Source organism: Mchenga conophoros, linkage group LG14 (genome assembly GCF_057382185.1).
Source record: "Mchenga conophoros isolate Kocher_MC1m ecotype Shallow Benthic linkage group LG14, M_conophoros_male_GT1.1, whole genome shotgun sequence".
Lineage (NCBI taxonomy): Eukaryota > Metazoa > Chordata > Actinopteri > Cichliformes > Cichlidae > Mchenga > Mchenga conophoros.
In genome coordinates this window covers 34039808-34056313 of record NC_140539.1, presented here as the reverse complement: position 1 = coordinate 34056313, position 16506 = coordinate 34039808, and the positions used below count along the sequence as shown (strand labels likewise).

Sequence of the window (16506 nt, the reverse complement as noted above, 5' to 3'; positions counted from 1 at the left end):
TTCCGAAGGCCACGTGACTGTCTTTCTGTCCGTACACTTCATTATTCCCCATTCCCACTGCTTTGAATGTGTGCTCATGTTACTAGAAGGGATTTCATGGGGAAATAAGCCCGAGAACCCCCCAAATTAGGCCAAACAAAAGCACAAAGCTCTCCGCTGGGGATACAGTTAAAAGTGCTGACAGTTTCCTTCTTTCTTAAATGAGACTCATCATAGTGGTTTCAAACAAAAATGCCCAAACAAAGCTTTGCAATTAGGGTATTTCTTGGTTTACAGACGATCTGGATCCTTTCAACATGACATCCGCAAATTTAAATAACACTGACGAACCTTTTTTGCATCGGTACAGCCATTTCTCTTCTGCCTCACAATACATATCAGCCTATTCAGGCATAGTTAATGGTCATATTTGTAGAAAAGCCATGAATCCATCAAGTTTAAACAGCTTTTTCAATGAGGGGAAAAAAATTCTTATCAGTGAAGTTGCAACTGGACCCATAGCGCCAGACTCGAAAAGGACAGTGCATTTGTTAATATTAATATCAATATTCCCCATAATCTTTGTGGAGCTGTGAGTGTGAATTGAGGGCTGGCTGATTGGTTTTCATTTTTAACAAGGGCTGTGGAGAGGCAATTTAATTTCTTCTTCTTCCTGCCTCCTGGGAGACACTATATGTATATGTGTGTGTGTGTGTGTATGTGTATATATATATATATATATATATTTTTTGCGCTTTCCTCTCCAAAAAATGTCAACATGACTTTGTCAGCACTAAGCACATTCTCTGCTGTGACAGATATCACCTGACCCCAATTTATGAAAGGCACAGAAGAGACACATTCCTGCAGCACAATATGAATATATTATCATCCCACATTGCCCTGTGTTCGGGATTTGAGAATTATATTTGAAGGATGTGTCGGAAATCCAAACAGCCTTCACTTAAATAAGACAAAAGTAGTCTATATGGATGCAAAACGGTGGACAAACAGTTGTCTGTGCACCTGGTCAGAGAAACTGTACTGTAGCCTGGATCAAAAAGACAGGACAAAATGTGCATCTAAAGATAAATTCATTAAGCTTTTATTTCCAGACAACGAAACTGCAAGATACCATCTCCTTCCTGACACTCCTGACATCTGTATGGGGTTTCTGTCTCTCTCTTTCAACACAGCAGGCAGCCTTGAGTTCAAAAGCAGCCTATCTTCTTGATAGTGCAATGTCATTATGGCACAGATATTAGCTCTGTATGGATAGATCTCAGCTCCTTTCAGCTAAGCAAGGCAAACACCAGTTACAGAGCAACCTTCTTTCTCCCTGTAATGGTGCTCTCTGCCACTTGGAGAGCAGAGCCTGGGTAATGCTTATTGAACTCTTTTCTCAACAACAGCCATAAAAGCAGACAACGCTGGCTGTGGAATGAAACCTCGATTAGGCAAATCTATACGTTACATAAACATACACTGCACGTGCGCGCACACAAAAACTTGCACACACACATCCGAACATCTAAAGCGTCTGCAAAGGTTTGACTATGAGTGAATACGTGCGCACATGCACGCAAATACACTCTCGCCCGCTGCATTCAAAAGACATCTGCCATCATGTGACCACGAGGCATTCAGATGCTACCCTCCAATGAATATAAAGTATAAACACTCCTCCAAATTCTCCACCCCTGGCCTCTATTTCATGCCATTATCTTGGCATAATAAACACATTAGCTTCTCCCTACCCAATTCCTGCTCCTAAGATGAATCTTTCCCCACTACATAAAATAATTTGCCAACATTATATGTGATGATGAATAATTCATGAGGGTTCACGGAGAGTTTCAGACCCATCTGAGTCCTGGAGGAGGCAGTGCTGATAGACACCCAGGTTCTACAGATGGACCGCCTATCGGGGAAGAAAGTGGAGGATTTACTGAAAAAGTCTTCCTTTGAAAATGATATACCGTCCTCTGTATTCAGTATGAAGGCCACTTATTCATCCAGGCATGAGGGCCTTTCAAATGAAGATGCAATATCACTTGATCTATTCAGTAGTTATAATTGCTTCAAGTACAATGACTTCTAAGTTGAACAGTCTTTGTTTCCCATATTCCAAAAATATACTTAACCTAAGCAAATTTGCAACTGCACCCACTAAACTTTGCTTATTAACACAGGAGCTTGCCAAACTTTGCTCTGCAAGTACTTTTCATTAAAGTGTCATTGCTTCCCCAAACACTCAAATTAATGCTTCAAGAATAAGTTTTGTCTGCCTGCCTCCATGGTTGTGAGCTCATTACAGTTAGGCATATAAATCACTCATTTGCGGTTCAGGAATAAATCACATGTACTCTTTCTCTCTCTATTGTTCTCCCCCATGTCCTCTGTGTTTTGGTCATTCATTTAAATTACATCTGTATGACTGAATTCATTTCCATTATTGATAGCAACACCAGGTCAACAAAGGCGCTCATGCAAAACAACAGCAGACAGTTTGAAGGGAAAACCCAGTGGAACATCCCATATTCCAGCCCATTCTCATTCCCAGGGCATCATGTACAGCTGCTTTGTCAAAACATTTGGCACCTCGCTGATAAGGGGGACTTGTCCTTTGGTGACTGTACTGTAGCACTGTACTGTTTAGACAGCAGTGAAATGCGTCTCATTTTTCAACATGCAACTGATGTGGGTTAAAGTTGTGAAGGGGCATATTTTAACCCAAACCACAATCTTTTCCTGAACCTTAAGAAGTTGTTGTTGCATAAACCTCAGTGCTAAAAATCTTGGCAGGATTTTAGTGCCAAATCCTTGCCAAATACATCTAAGTGCCAAAACCTCACCAAGGGGTTTTAAATGCATAAACCTAACCAACAAGAGAAAGTAAAAAGTAAAGTGGAAACGTAAAGTTCCCAAATGAGACACGAACTGCTGCTTTCTGGCTGACAAAGGTGTGACTTAAGACCCACAGGCTTAAGACTGTGACCTTGAAGCTAAAAAGAGCCACATTTCTTTAGACCTGCTCTTTCAAGCACTCTTTGCTCTTTGTTGGGCCAGTTTTGTCACATTTTTTTCCTCATTAAAAATACACTTCCAAATGGGAAATGTATGTATACATTCTTTAAATGTGTTAGCCATGACTTGTTTTTACATTTTGGTGTTTTTCCTGTAGTTACGCTGCAATAGGCGTTGGCTGCAGGGAAGATGATGCACTGAATGTTTCTTCACCACTCACTTTGTTTATTTACCACTCTGCATTTAATCATTAGTTATTATTATTAATCTCTGGCTCTCTTCCACAGCATCTCTTTTGTCCCGTCTTCCTCCCCTCACTCCCAACTGGTTGCAGCTGATGGCTTCTCTCATTGAGCCTGTTTTTTCTTCCTGTTAAAAGGGAGTTTTTCCTTCCCACTGTAACCACATGCTTGCTAAAAAGGCGTTGTTTGATTGTTGTGGTTTTCTTGGTATTATTGTTTAGTCTTTACCTTACAATGTATAGTTAAAGACCTATACATTGTATAGGTCTTTACTTATACAATGTATAGGTAAATAACTGTTGTTGTAATTTGTAATTGTAATTGTAATTTTGTAAAACAAAACAAAAAAAAATTACATGGTTTATAAATGAACAGACACATTGCAAAAAAGAATTACTTACTATCTTTGCTTTTAAATATAACAATAAATAACCCAAATTCTGAAGCTATTGTAGATTACAAGCTATTGCCGATATCACAACGGACAATTTCATAGCAGATTGATTGATGTTAAAACGCCCTTCATACATGATTACAGGCTACACACATGCAGTGAGTCACATCCAAAATCTCATATAATGGAAGATACAAATGGTAAATGGTAAATGGCCTGTATTTTATATAGCGCTTTACTAGTCCCTAAGGACCCCAAAGCGCTTTACATATCCAGTCATCCACCCATTCACACACTGGTGATGGCAAGCTACATTGTAGCCACAGCCACCCTGGGGCGCACTGACAGAGGCGAGGCTGCCGGACACTGGCACTGTCCAAGCCGGGGCTCGAACCGGCAACCTTCCGATTACAAGGCGAACTCCCAACTCTTGAGCCACGATCGCCCCATACAAAGCGTGAGATAGACAAAGAAAGTGGACCAACAGCAAAACTGAGGATTTAGATTGAAATTGTTCACTTTACTCTCTGCAAGCCTTCAAAAAAAGGACAACCTACTCTCTCCGCATTCACTGATTTGCCAATTCTGCCTCAGTAGAAATTGCCTTGAGGTCAGCTCCTTGTTTTCTTCCTTTATGCCTGTGTAACTGCGGTGCCTTCAATACACCACAAAATACAGTAATTTCATTACATTTATTCATTTTCTTTGTAAAATGATCAATGCTGGGTTTAGAAAGGGTTAGAAAATGCAGTGCAATTCATACTGCTCTAAAAAGCATAACAAGAACAGCTGTGACAAAGAAGTCGAGGTAAAAAAATGACATTAGCGATTTACTTTTATTTGAAATGTCTGTGCTTGTAAAATACTTAATAATTCTCTTAACAATCTTGGTATTGAATGGAGAGTTACTAGTCATACTACTACAAAATCTGCATTCAGCTCTTTTAGCACTTTACTTTCCACAGCACAAATTTGCATACTTGGTTACATCATGGCAGTACTCCAAACCTTTTCTTCGATCTATGATGAGACAAGAACATAACAAGTCACTAACAATTATGTTTTTGCTGTTTGTCTGCCTCCTGGTGGACAAAAAAAGCTTGTTGTGTAATTCATTTGACTATCTTGCCTTGCTTCCTCACCTCTTCTCTTCTACTATGACCCAGAAAACAGCCCTCCTTTGTCATTACAATCTATCTCTCAATGCCTCAAATGGACAATAGGGAGAAGAGGAGCAAGGAGAGTTGCCAGTTAGCTTAACCTACTTCCACACAGGAAGTATGGCTATAGATCTGTGACATAGTGACTAGAGACTACTTTAATTGACTACTGGTGAGAAACCAATTTTTAATACTAATTAAAAGTAGTATTAGAACTACTAGTGTTTATATCGGACAGGTCTTGGGATAAATGTTCCGTAGCTTTGAGTTGAGTGATTACCAATGTGAGTGCAGGATATACTGTGATTGACAGGGTAGTGGATACATAAGAGATCTCTTCCTGCTAAAAGGGAGATTTTCCTTTCCTCTGTCATCAAGTGTTTGCTCAAAGGAGGTCGTCTGATTATTTGAGTTTTTTCCTCTGTTACTGTAGGATCTTAAATCAACTTGAATCAACTGTTTGAACTGAACTGAAAACTTTTCTTGCAGCTCCCTTTCTTTCACATAGTCCCTCTAGGAGGAGTTAGGATGGATGGGTGGATGGATAGATGGAAGGATGGGTGGATGGATGGACATTGACTCAAGGGACAATGAGGTGATCCATTCAGATCTGTAATTATAGCTCCATTCAACAGCAGCAGCTAGCAGTAGAGCTAACGTATCATGGAGGAAGCCAGTGGTAGAATGACAGCATTTTAGAGGCTTTTCACACTAGCAGCTTCTGTTTGTATGTTTACAAAAGCTTTTACTTAGGTGCAAACTGTGGACAAATAGAGCTGACATAACTGAAAGGGTCCAACAACAACATGCTTTCTCTGTCTCACTAGGTCGCTCGCTCGTTTACTTGCAGTCTCCCCATTTTCGGTCAGAGACCTCAACTGAGAAGCGAGGTAGATGCGGGCTCGGTGTAACAGTTGTTGTTAAGCTTTCATTTCACACAGTAATGTAACGTAAGCTGCTGTTGTCAACACAGCTAAATACTATTTCACTACTATTGTCACTTCAGCTGTCTCCTGTCAGCGTCACACCTGTGTGTAAGGGAGAAAAAGGAGAAACTACTGTGACTCTAAATGACAGCAGTTGGCAGCCTAATGACTGTCGCTTTGAGGCACTGATATCAGACAAGTGCTAATAAATTAGATAGAAAACCACCACAAGATTATTCATTTTCTCACTGTACTTTTCCTTTTATATATGTTTTCACAAATTATATGAAACATTGTTACATTTTTACTTCGCAATGCCGTGTCTCATGCTCACAGTGAGGGATCCTTAAAATAACACATAAAGGAGACAGCTCAGCATAAAGACCAGGTAGCGATAGGGCTGGCGGACTGGCGCAATAGGTCACGTGACTGAACGAAAACCTTTCCTGAATGCAACATATGTTTTAGTCTTTACAAGTCCTAAAAAGAAAAGATCTAAGATTCTTGGCACAGTTTTATTCATTGGCACTTTCTTTGGAAATTACTGCTAGTATGTGTCACAGCATACATGCAGAGATGGTCACAAAGAAGAGAGCCTGTGTTTCATAGATAGAAACAGACCTACGGGTTGCCTTCTTCAGCCTTTTTCCTTTTTACACTTTGCAAATTGACTTGCTCATATTAGTCTACTGCGCAAAAATAATATCTATGCCTTACTTTAGTTGGTGTTTGCTTAGCAACCGTTCTGACCACTTGTAGAGTTTAGCAGCTGCTATGGGGCCTATTCATGTAATTGTAGCAGTAGGCATTAGTCAGCTGTGAGGCAGCTCTTTTATTTATTTTAGGGATGCTGTGCAGTGCTTGTCCATTTTATTACCTCCATGCACTGGATAATAAACTTTATTGCATGTGCAACACCATACCGAGCCTCCATTATGTATTTCTCTGCACTGCTATGTTATCCAAGTTGCTGCTTGTATTTGTATTCAGCAAAAATCAGGTAAGTCAGTGACACACTTTTATCAAAGGGTTAGGCAAAACTTCTGATTGTGCTTTAATGATGTGACCAAGCTTCTATCAGAAAAGGGCTGAAATTTCATTATAAGATATTCTGATGTGGCTGTGGCATCACTGATTAAGGAGGACAGAATGTGATAAGCAGTAATGGGCTGTCAGTGTATTATCTAGTGTCAAGAAAAGGTGATGTAGGTGTAGGAAGGAGCAGCAGGAGACAGGAAAGAGAAAGGACCGTATCATATTGAAGAAAAGTGCTGCTGACAGGTCCATGTTTTCCTGAAGCCAATAATGTTTTAAAATAATTTTATGAAGCAAAACAGATAAAACAGAGAGCAAAAACGATTTTTAATAACCAAGCTAAGGTTTGACTTTACCCAAAAACCTCTAGTTGGTAATTTACTAAGGAGGAAAAAATAACAGCCTGAGCAAATATCCTTCTTTTATTTACCTCTCATTTACCAGAGCACCTCTCTCTAGCTTTAGTTGACTGATGGAAGAAATCCCCCAATTTTTCATCTGCACAGTGAACTCTGATATTTCACTGCTTACATTTGAGAGATGCTTTCTTGATGGGTCAATACACAAACCCTCCTGGCAACCTATTTGTGATGGGACTGCAAACAATTAATCTGCTTGACTGCAAGCTAAATCAAAACTAAAAGAATAAGCCAAAAATAAGCCAAACAACAACATGTACAGTTAAAAATGTGCTGATTTTATGTGCATATTTTTTTATTATATTTAAAGTCATCCATTTTTGTGTTTAGCTGAAAACTAGTACACAGTTGCCAAACCTGTATTTATAAAAAACATTGACATGCTTACTGTACACAGCTTCAGAGCATTTTGAAGACCAAACGTGATTTACTTAAGTGAGGATATTCTAAGGAGTCTTTATGTTCACAAAATTTTTGTCCCTCTAATGAGGAAGAAAAGAAGAAGCAAAAACAGAATATTATTATTGCATGCAAGTTAATGCAAATTAATACAATGATACAAACAACTGAGAGGAGAGGTGTGAAAATGTAGCAGCAGTGAAAATCTGATGAACAATGGTAAAAGTGAAGGCACTATGTGGGTAAATGGAACATCTTAGGGATGTACCGATGAAATGATGCGTCACTATTCATGTTTAAAACAACAGTTACCTAACTCTAACCCACGCTAATGTTTTTTGGTTTGCTATTTAATTGTATTTGTTATTCATGTTCGTCTTTGTACCAGAGAATCAAAGAAATTCTCGGATTGTTTTTCATTATCTTCTCATTCTTTTCAGCACTCCATCACAGTAAATATGAGCATTTAGCCAGCATTATATTCATTTGACACAACAGATAAACAAATATTGGTGTGGGCCTGGAATTAAACATGATTTACAGTCTTTGTTAGTTTGACTTTATTTTTGTATTGTGAGAGTAAAGATGGAAAGCTTGATATGGCTAGCTCTGAATTCTTAAGGATTTCTCGTTGCAATAAGAACAGCAACTGTAAGCCACATGACCCCATAAAACACATGCATCTGTAAACAGCTGATGTGCCAATCTAGTGTCATCAAACAGACACCAAATAAGAGTGACAACCAATAAATGGGAAGTCTTAGTAATCTTCTCCACAACTGACGTTATGGATTTTCTGTACAAATTAATTATTCTTAGTCTCCTGGATTAGCCTCAGTTATTGTCATAAGTCGTTTTTTCCCCATTGCATTCATTATACTGAAGTTTCAGCTTAATCGACTTGGCAGTGCACACACACAAGAATCTTATCGCCAACGCAAAATTTATTCAGGTTGGTTAAAATGGTCTGACTAATATGCATGCTGTTTTTTGTCTAATAAGTTAGTGATCACAGCTCAAGTTTAAGCATAAAAAGTCAAGCCATAAGCAAATCCATGCAATGTAGCTGCTGACACTAGGTAGAACCTGTTCAAAGAGAATATTTCTCACCACCACTGAGGCAGATCAAGCCTTCTGGCTCCAAACATGACAGCAAAGCAAGAGATTGAAGTTGAGAAGATAAAGAAATCAGTCCAGGTCCAAGTAAAGTAACATCTCCAATCCCTTCAGTTGTTTAAATAAAGTGTAATCACTGTTATGTGTTTTCACTTGAGGCCAAGTAGTGCTAACTCAGGCTAATTCCTGCTCTGTTTGATCAAAGCCAGTGTGGTACCCCGTGGTATCCCACATGGCTTAAAGCAAGAATGAGTCTGAGCTGTTGAATTTAAATTCAGTAAAGCTATAGGACTGGCTGCTATAGTGTCTGTAAGGCTTTCCATTTTCACTCTCACTGCATGCTTATATGTCTGCACAGCAGGTTTATCTTGATTTGCCTTTATTAAGACTTTATCGGTGCAATGCAAGTAAAGTCTGCATAGCTGTGACATTAGCATTAAAATTATGGGAAATCCATTTCTGAAATTAAAACCAAGCTCAAGCTGTTATCAGATGCAGAACCTGTCAGCTTTCCATCTCAGTATGTTGCAGATACTCATAGATTTGTTCAAATATGGCTAAATATCCCATTTCTGGCTGAGCTTTTGAGCTTTGATCAAAGCAATAGCTTGACATGTAAGCAGCAACATTTTGTCATATTTTGGCAAAATGATGAGAATTTGGAACATAGTGAGCACACAGATGGACAACACAGGAGTGAATTATGAGTGGCTGCGGAAGTTCTAAATGGTGAATTTAATACATTGGGAAAACCTTCTATCACTGTCTGGTGTACTGGCTAAAATGACATTAAGGGATTTGAAAGTATTTTATATGGCTTCTGTATTCTTGTGCACTCTATAAGGTTTTTGTAAAGAGAGAAGGCTGACGAACAGAAGGTCATCAGGCCTGATTACAGGCCTGCGTCATCCATTAAGTCTGTGTTATTTTTCTTTTTATATGTGTGTATATATATATATATATATATACGTGTGTGTGTGTGTGAGAATGTGTCTTTCAGGTAAAGCAGAGTCTTGCAATGGCTCTGTGGTAAAGTTTATTGTACAAGAAGAAGCAGTCCATTCAAAAGAACTACTTCCATCAGCTTTTATTGCATCGCTTCTTTATTGACAAGGGCAGAAAAATTACACCACTTTCCCCGACAGCATTGACTGTTTTTTTTTCTTTTTTTTAAATGGAAATTTAAAATGTGCACTAAAGCAGGAAATGTAATCAAGTGACAGGATCAAACGTGAAGTACTGCTTTTGCAACACGTGTTGCCTGGAAGAAACATAAAAGATGGTTCAATAAAGACAAAGCCCCACAAAACACTGTTCACAAATATAAAGAAAAAGTGTGCGTTTGTGCAGAACTTCCCCACTCCTTCCCAAAAAACAAGTGTGTGCAGAATGGAGCAGAGTTAAATTAGTTTGAATGCTACTGACGTCTGAACCACTGGCTATTTCTTCACATGAAATATTTCCCCATGTACACTAAACTGCATGTACCCTGGAAATAACAAGTCTTACTGGTGGTACTGTGCAAGCTCACAGTAATGGAAGAACACAAAAGACGTATAAAACCCATTAACACATTACATGAACATGAAGCTGAAAACAACTGAGCAAGCAGAACAACACAGTCGATCTGCTGAACATGTTTTATGAGACATGAAAAAAACAGACACCTTCAGTGTATCTGAATTTGTTTGTACCATTACCATTTGGGAAGTCAGTGAGTATTAGTGTAGTATGTCTGCTGGACATTGCAGCTCCCTTTCCCTGCAGCAACTAGCTGTGTTGTTCTATAATTAGATTTCCAAACCACGGTACCCCTGAGAAAGTCTAAACTGCTTGCATGAAATGGATAAGGTAGAGCTGTTTGAATACAGCTAGGTTTTTTTTAATTGTCTTTTTAATCCTTTAAATACTAGAGTGTCAAAATTTGTATCTACTGATCAGCCACTTCTTATATTTTCTGTTTATGGACAGCCCTGTATGAAGTTTTCTTGAAAGCTGTTTTCTTTTTTTGGTAAGTAACATCCCTCATGTGCTTTTCCTTCCTCCATGACCTTTATCACCAGATGTGTCTCTGCTTATTTTGATTCCTGCAGCCGTCGGTGTAAAGACTGCCCAGTAGAGGTGCATGAGTAGAACACAAATCTTTTTTTTTTTATGCCCTCACACTTTCAGTTTGGTATTTATAATGTGCATGTAACTTAGATTGCTGGTTTGTTACACACAACCTGCCGAGGCATAGAATAGAAAAAATCCAAATGACACAGTGGTCACCAAGTAAAAGTACAATTAAGCCAACCAAGAAAATGTGATGATATACTGTATTATAGGGAGACTGCAAAGTAATATCTCTTCAGCTGCTCTGAAATACATCCAGAGAGCAGGAAAAAAAAAATTTTTCTGACAGAAGGATGAAAAGAGCGGTCAGAAGAGACAAATAGTTGACCTTAAAAGACTTCTAGCTCAGAGGATTGTAAAAAGCAAGAAAACACAGTTGGAGAAGAACTATTGAAAAGTTTGAGGTTATATTTGGGGCAGACACATACGTTTAAAACAGTGTCTTTTTTCAAATTACACAGTAAGGAAGACATTTCAAGATCTTTTGGTGTCTGTGCTTTGGGATATTGTATTCCCATAAACAACGTTCTGTTCAGCTGGAAGGATCACCAGATGTAGCTAATGATCACTTCTTGCCTGCATACAAATGTGTGCGTGTGCGTGTGTGTGTGTGTGTGTGTGTGTGAATGAACATTGGGCGAGGAATTACTCAAGCCTGCTGAATTCAGTCAAAACAGAAGCCAGACTGAGCTGTGAAGAATGTGTGTCACTGTGTAGGTGGGTAAGACAGGTCGCAGGAGTGGTGCTATAGCAAGAATAAAGCCTGTCAGCCAGAATGTTGTCGCAGTGCACTTTACAATAGTCTCCACTGCCAGAGATTCACTCAAATGCAGTTTAGAGCTCTTAACTATGTCTCAGAGAACTAAGAAACTGCACAGAGACAGACACGTACTTTGTGCTAATTTCAGGTAAGTTATTGTTAATTGCAAATGTAAATAATGACCTATGATAAACTGTGCAGTACAAAATATGCATACAAAATTTGGGGCAGCACAGTGGTTAGCACAGTTGCCTCATAGCAAGAAGGTCTGGAGTTCAATTCCACCATCAGGCTGGGGTCTTTCTGTGTGGAGTTTCCATGTTCTCCCTGTGTTTGTGTGGGTTCTCTCCTGGTACTCTGGCTTCCTCCCACAGTCCAAAGACATGCAGTTAGTGGGGATAGGTTAATTGGTAACTCTAAACTGCCCATGGGCAGGCTATCTCTCTGTGTTAGCCCTGTGACAGACTGGCGACCTGTCCAGGGTGTACCCTGCCTCTCGCCCAAAGACAGCTGGGATAGGCTCCAGCTCCCCCGTGACCATGAAAAGGATAAGCGGAAGAGAATGGATGGATGTTTTGGAAAAAACAAAGGGCTTTAACAGCCACAGTGTTGGGTGGGCACTACTGAAACTATTCAGTGAGCCCCACCCCACCCAATATATAATTATTCAACCATAAAAGCTCACACTCACACTGTGTAAAACACTGAGAAAAAACAAAATCCAAAGTTTCCTGAGTGTGACAAACAATTTCAATTAGAACTCAGCATCCGTAAATGGAAGGACAGAAAATCCACGGCCCTCTCTGATGACACATAAGCACCACAGATAGTCCATCCAGAATCAGGAATGTGCATTCGAGGAGGCCCATCAACAGCGCCACAGAGAGATTCTACAGGCTGAAAATAACTGCGGATCAGGAGGAGCAATCAGTGGGCTGCATGTTGTGTGAAGACAAGTGGGGGGCTGATTACCTCCAGTTGGTTTGCCCTGGAAAACTGATGCCAAATCAGTTTTTCAAGTTGCACCTTGGACAAACATGCTGCAAAGGTTTTACCATTGGAAAGCATTCATGGAGCTGTTCCACAGTGGATGAGTTCTGGCACTGAATTCATTCTAATAATTTGAAAGGTTGGCAGCTGTGTTTGCACATCCTCAGAATCGTGCATTTGTGAGATTTGTCATGTATAAACCCAAGGTCGGATATTTTACCTTAGTTATATTGCAAAATGAAGCCAAATTAATCAAACAAAAACCAAATCAAATGAGCAAAAAAGGGGAAGCTTATGTTTTTAGTAAATCCAAGATTCATGTATACCTTGTAATGTAAAGTGGGCCAACTAAGTGGAAAAAAGGAAAAACAAACAAAGCAAGATTTGAACCAGAAGACTGAACAGGGAAAGATTTTACATCCTCTTTACTATTTTTATTCATAACCTGCATTCTGTTCCTCAAATGTCAACCTGATATACTTGCAATTTAAAAAATGAATGTATGGAATTTCAAATACATGGGTTAAAATAAGAATCTCTTGGTCTGGCTGCACAGCTTTTGTATGTATTGATGGGAACATTACAGGGTTCAGCAGAGGCTGAGAAGTTAAGTAGCTGAGCAAGTAAATTCTGATACCACTGCCCCCTGTATTGACTTCTCTGGGCATCCAGCTGTATATGTACTAGAAGCATTACTCAAACCAAAACAGCTTGACTACAGCTTGATGTACTTCCCAGATCGATGATGGTGATGTCTAGTTTTGGATAGTTTCCTCCACAAGTTGAGGGACAGAGACATTAGCCGGGATAATCAGTGGACTGAGATGCAATAACTGTTTGGACTGCATTCTGAGGCAACTAATCACAAGGAGATTGTGTCCAGTGTCAAAGTGCATTTGCATCAGTGTTGGTTAATAATGTGCATGTTTTACTCTCTTTTACCTTTGAAACTCACTTGGCCTCTTAGACCATCTGGCACTAATCTGCTAATCATTCTGAATCCAAACTCAACTAAACAGCATTTGCTTGGCCATATGCGAAGGAAATATGTTACATACGCAAAAATAAACTCATCTTACTGACATTATAGACATACATTTTTCCATCCTCAGATTTCTGTCCCTGCGCTCTAAGCGTGAGACATTCATGTTCTTGTTCACAATAAGGCAATTTCACTTTATCCCACTGACTGCTTTTCATTGTGACAACAACTAAAATCCAATTTTTTTTTTAACTTTAAATGATTCATCATGACAGCCTCTACGGACCAGATGACTGTTCTCGATAAAACAGTTTCTCGCTGACTGCATCTGAAAAGTTCTGGCTGTAAAGGACTGCAATTAATGATTGACAGAAACAGCCTCTTTGGCTCCTAACCCTGATAGAAAACACGGTTCAAAAGTTTGACTCCTGTGTGCCCACTTCAAACTTCCATGTATTTTTCAATTTTCTCTGTAGCGAGTAAATATCAGGGGTGTCAAACTGGAAGTGTAAGGGTAACCTGAGGGCACAGTGGTCCTATCTGGCAACACACAGAGCCCAGCGTGACACTGTCTCAGTCCACAGGAGCTAAAGGCTGATTGATGGTAAGAGCTTCTCTCCCTGTTGAAGGATAGAGGAAAAGACCAGAGACCAGCAGGGAAAAAAAGGAAAAAGGACAGATATTGTGCGTGAAATGAGCACAAAAGTCTCATTAAAAATCTCCATGTGGCTTGCCGATGTTTAACTTTATGACAGACATTAGATCTCTGCACGGTGCAGATACATACTGAAGAAGTTGGCGGGGAAATACGCCTTTAACTAAATCAGTCGGACAGGTAGAAGATTAGGTGTAGCTGTAGCTCTTCTGTGTGAAGTTTCCCTGTCAGCCTTTCCTGGAGACGGAGGAGCAGCATGTGGCCCTGTGTGATACAGGCAGAGGCTGTCGGGGGTCCAGTAGCAGGTGACCTATGCATCTCTCCTCTGCTGGGTCCTGTTTATGTACTGCTCCCTTTTTTATCACACCTAACCACAGGCCTAATTAACAGGCTTTTCAACAGAGTCCAGGGTCCATCCAACAAGGTGTGCTGTACATTAATACCCTAACACCACTAACCGGAGTCCCTCAGAACCATGCCAATTAATCCTAATATAATTAGAAAGTGGTGAAGTTCAGGGAGTTAGATATTTACTGTATATCAGCTTTCCTCCTAGTCATCGCTGCCCCAGAGTTAACCGCTGGAGGTTTTGTTTGATATGAGACTCACAGATTATTGTTTGGCATTGATTCAAGGATATGTCTGCCGTTAAATGATGAAGTACATTAAGTTATTTTTATTTATTTATTTTTTGGTGAAGGTAGAGTTAAGTACGGGCGGAACAAGGTTGGAGGAGAATTAGTGGGATGCCAAACCAGCTGTGCTATTTATGTAATTTATATCATTTGCTTCCTGTTATTAAAGCTCGGGAGCCCCTGTGCATTTTTTATTAACCTTCTATGTTGTGAAGGCTTGCACTGCAAGTTTACTATCAGCCTTTTTGCACAGCCTCTGACTTTTAAGCTCACACTGCAGAGATTAACTGATGAACCATGACGTGGTCCTCACATTAAAAATAAGCACTGTCAGGTTTGTCCATTTATAATTACAAAAAAATTACTTCAGGCACGTCTGCATATCCAATGATAACAAATGAGGTAGAAAAACAGCCCAAGTAGAATCAGTTAGGAGCTTCCAGTTTTGAATGAAATCTTTATTTTCTGAGCGCACAGGCGTCCGAGGGGACTTGTGGCTACTACACTTTCCATGCACACTATAGAAAGTAGCAAAGCAAAAAACAACAAGGGGTTAGCAGTGTCTGCAGCTGTTCATAAGGACATCCTCAAGGGAGTATAATCCCTACCCGAAATGAGAGAATATCAGCTTGGATTTGCAGATGCAATCATCAGGCAGATTGTACATATGGCTTGAAACTGGCTAAAACAAAAGAAAGAAAGATGGAATTATTATCTGATAAATACTTTAGTATTGAATGTAGATTTACACAGAAATGCTGGAGCTTTACTTCTTGAGGCACAAAAAGTCATTCCCATTCTCACTGTATTTTGAAACCAGTCTGCCCTTTTGCAGTCACCGACCTTTTCACACGATGCGCACTGTGGCAAGATCAGAGGCGTCTCTCGCTGAGTGCTGGAGAGGCTCGATTTGGGACGTGTTTCCAAGAAGTGAAAAAAAAAGTTTTCTCCAACGTGTAGACAAAGTATCTAGAAGCGCACCACATTTTTCCCATCAGACCCTCTAATCCCTCATACTGTCTTCTCCATCTATTTGACATGAGCCTGCTCCATTAGTAGGATTTTAAGCCCTAGGCAAGATTTAAACACAGAGCAGGTTTTGAACAGGATGTTGGTTTAAGCAGTGCGCTCATTCTCTTCGCTCTCAGCAGAAAGTCTCACTGTGCTGGCATAAAGGCTGTGACCTATTTTAGCTCACACAGCTCCAGTCCTTTAAAGGGTGTGTCTAAATGTCACGCCAAATCAATCAGCAGAAATAACTGTTGAGTGTTGCCAGCAGAAATTTTATGACCCTTAAGGCTTAAAAAGCGAAAAAGAAACACACTGCACAACTGTACATGGCTACTTGATGGGGAGGTGGCCCTGTAAAGACTGAATAAAACATTTGCAGTCTGCCTTGCTTTAATTTTATTGAGCATCTGTGTCCCTGGGTCAGACGTGTGCATTCAGCTACACTGCTGTCTGCCACCTTGCCTGTTTTAATGCCACAGTACAAGGGATGAGTCATATGTTTTTGCAATCCATGCTCACACCAACACCTGGTTAGGTAACCTTGTAACACATTATTATCACTGGGTCTGAATAAGAGCCTTACTCATGCACTGGTATAGGTTTATAGGAAGCAATAATTGTCACAGCTCTTGAATATTATCATTTTAAAGCATATCTGTGG

At 39.8% G+C, this 16506-nt stretch overlaps 1 protein-coding gene across 1 annotated transcript in view; it reads right to left on the bottom strand.

The window, feature by feature from the left end:
• cxcr5 (chemokine (C-X-C motif) receptor 5) overlaps positions 1 to 16001 on the bottom strand; it is a 73222-nt gene extending 57221 nt beyond the window's left edge. Inside the window, exons 1-2 of the mRNA XM_085244071.1 lie at positions 15678 to 16001; positions 15443 to 15516 (exon numbers count right to left, since the gene is read on the bottom strand). The gene's annotated coding sequence lies outside the window, so the exon portion shown is untranslated. The remainder of the gene's footprint in view (positions 1 to 15442; positions 15517 to 15677) is intronic.
• Between the last annotated feature and the right edge of the window lie 505 nt (positions 16002 to 16506).